Source organism: Enhydra lutris, unplaced genomic scaffold (assembly GCF_002288905.1).
Source record: "Enhydra lutris kenyoni isolate GAN:26980312 unplaced genomic scaffold, ASM228890v2 scaffoldscaffold8, whole genome shotgun sequence".
NCBI lineage: Eukaryota > Metazoa > Chordata > Mammalia > Carnivora > Mustelidae > Enhydra > Enhydra lutris.
Genome location: NW_019154092.1, coordinates 11,887,598 through 11,891,045, shown reverse-complemented (window position 1 = coordinate 11,891,045; position 3,448 = coordinate 11,887,598).

Here is a 3,448-nt window from a genome sequence, read left to right as displayed (position 1 = left end):
ACAAAGCATTTTTGATATAGAAAAAATTTGATTTTTAAAATTCAAAAAATTAAAGATAATTTAGAAATTTTATTTAAAACAATGACTTTTCCTTCTCTTTTTTTCCATTTCTCTAGCCCAGAAAGATTTCCATGAAATAGCCTTTCCTTCATGGAACTGTTCTTGATCCCCTTGGCCATTTTGTCTCTATCTTAATTAATCTGTTTTTATTATATATTACATCCATTTGCACAAAAGTATTTTACCTCCTTTCTCTTTCCTACACCTTAAAAGCATCTTGCAATTAGGGTTTTCACATAGTACCAGGTATCACAGGTTTTCAACTAAATGAATTTGTGTGATACTTTGAACTTTAAGAAGCCTAGTCAATCACACATTTTATTGAACTAATCCTCAAAAGTTATGTTAATAGCACACTCTTCCCTCTAGAGGGAGCCGAGGAACTTCCTTTCACTCCACCTCTTAAAAACTCTTTTGTGACAAGGACACAAGGGAATCCTCATATACCTAAATCATCAACCATGGGCTATAGCTTGTAAAAGACTGGGTGTAGCTTTGATGGGTCGTATAAACAGAAATGGATTGCAGAAAAAATTTTATTTTCTTGGAATTCTTTTCTGCATAGGACCAAAGTTTTGATGGTTCTCACCCTCCCACACACATGGTATGAAAAGACCTTACCAAGGATTACGCCTATCTTTGGAAGCCATGAAAGAATAAAGAAGAACTTAAGAACGAACACACACACACACACACACACACACACACAGACACACACACGGCAGGCATACAGCAAGGTATTTAGGCCCTTTACTAGTCTAGGTAAAAAGATTTATCCTGCTTTTTCCACCAAGTTAAGAAACCACATAGTGGTCATGGACCTAATGTCTATCTAGTATTAAAGAACTTTCCTTTTTTTTTTTTTTTTAAGATTTTATTTATTTATTTGACAGAGATCACAAGTAGGCAGAGAGGCAGGCAGAGAGAGAGAAGGAAGCAGGCTCCCTGCTGAGCAGAGAACCCAATTCGGGGCTCGATCCCAGGACCCTGAGATTATGACCTGAGCCAAAGGCAGATGCTCAACCAACTGAGGGGAGAAGCAGGCTCCCCGCTGAGCAGAGAGCCCAATGCGGGGCTCCATCCCAGGACCCTGGGATCATGACCTGAGCCGAAGGCAGAGGCCTTAACCCACTGAGCCACCCAGGCGCCCCAAAGAACTTTCCATTCTTTCAGGTCTTGGGATCCTCAGGACTGAATTTAAAGACACTGGCATTCAGAAACTGATCATATACCAACATGACTAATAATAAGTGGAATTAGGATAATGATCCTCTTTCTCTGAAATAATAAAAACAAGCACTAGGAAGATAAACTCATTTGTTAAAGGTCACAAACCTAATTAGTTTTGAACAAATAACAGCACCACAATGATTTATGGTAGTTGAATAATTACTTCAACCTGAATTCTAGTTTTCAATAAACTTTTAATTTAATAAAAATAAACATAAGTTATCTAAGACATATCAGAATAATACGCTACCCCAAAAGGTAAATATGTTACAAAATGATGAAGAATAATTTTGTTGTATGGGGTTTTTGTTTTGTGTTGTTTTTCTAAAACAGTAGTGAGACTCTGAGTTCATCATTCAATGTGAATGAATGAATTCTTTTTTGAAGTTTGCTTGGCAAGCTTCCAGGAAGTCAAGAGGTCACATGTCTGAGGAGGACCGCTTTCATTGTCCTGATGCCACCAAGCCCCAGTCTCTGAAACAGAGTGAAAGTCCAAGTACCTACTTTCTATGCAAATTATTTCCATTTACTACTTATATGAACTGCTCTTATGCAATAGGCCTACTTCTCATTTAGAACCAAGACCAGAAGATTTTGCTTATTTTCATCCTAAAAGTACAGGTTTGGAGTCAGGACACAAGCCTACCCTTACACACACACAAACACGCACATTTCTAGCCTGAGCGTAAAGCACACTCCTTTCCTGATTTATTATGCCCTTCTTTCCCTTTTTCCTTCTCTCTCACCTCTTCTCCTTTCATAGTTGGATTCAAAATTAGGGTTGGCGATGAAGCAGAAGCTTGGTGGACGTAGGGAAGAGATTACTGTAGAGGGTACAAGCAAGTTTACAGAAAGTTGAACAAAAAAAGACCAGCGATGAAAAGAGTTTTTATCTAATAGCACTGAATTTCTTTCTTACCCACCTCAAGCATAATTTTAAGTGACTACAAGCCTATCCAAATTCCCTCACTGTAAGCCACTGTGTATCAGCAAGGACATCAGTGAAGTCCATTACTCCACGTTGCTTCTAGGGTTGCGATTCTAAAACAAATGAGGGAAACTGGATGTTCTTTCTTCTATCTGATCCCAGTATTACAAATGTGATCTGTAACTGGTACGATATTACTGGTCCCAATAGGTCTAGATCAATAATTCACAGATCAGAGGATCTTTGCTTCTGGGAAGTGTATAGCCCAATGCTGCCCCCAGCAGCATCTAGGAGAGTGGATGAATGACAAAAAGCATACCTTAATTAAGGCAGAGTGGCATGGATGCCCTGGGAACTAGATGAACTGAATTCTAGATTAGGGGGAATCTTTCCACAGCAAGATATCACCACCAACTCTCCTCTTGTTGGGAGGAAGTGGTTGGAGGTTTCTTTCTTTTTTTTTTTTTTTTTTTTTTAAGATTTTTTATTTACTTATTTGACAGAGAGAGATCACAAGTAGACAGAGAGGCAGACAGAGAGAGAGAGAGGGAAGCAGGCTCCCCGCTGAGCAGAGAGCCTGACGCGGGACTTGATCCCAGGACCCTGAGATCATGACCTGAGCCGAAGGCAGCGGCTTAACCCACTGAGCCACCCAGGCGCCCCTGGTTGGAGGTTTCTAGTTGAAGACTAGAGGAAAATAAAATCAGCAAGGATTTGGGCAGCCAGATGGACTGAATGGAAACTTGAAGTACCCAAAATGTAGCCAGTTTCCCACCCTTCAAAGGACTCTTGCTGAATTCTGGAACTGCATGTGAGAGATTGGGGAACCAAAGGCTTTGAAAGGCAGAGTAACATTTGACTTCATCTCTTAGAACTCTTGTACATCCCTAGTAGGAGGATAACTTAGTACTACGGCATAGGAAGTCTCTAGTATCTAGTAAACAAATGCATACCATGACCTAGCAATCCTACTCCTGGGTATTTACCTGAAGAACAAACTATAGACCGCCCCTCCTCTGCAAAAATTTGTAAAAGAATATTTACAATGATTTATGGGATGGCTCAGTCAGTTAAGTGTCCAACTCTTGCTTTCTGCTTGTCATTATCTCAGGACTGTGAGACTGAGTTCTGAGATGAGCTCCATGCTGGGCAGGGAGCCTCAAGTGTCCCTCTCCCTTGCCCCCCCCCCCCCACCAGGCTCACACACTCTTCCTCTTTCTCTCAAAAAAA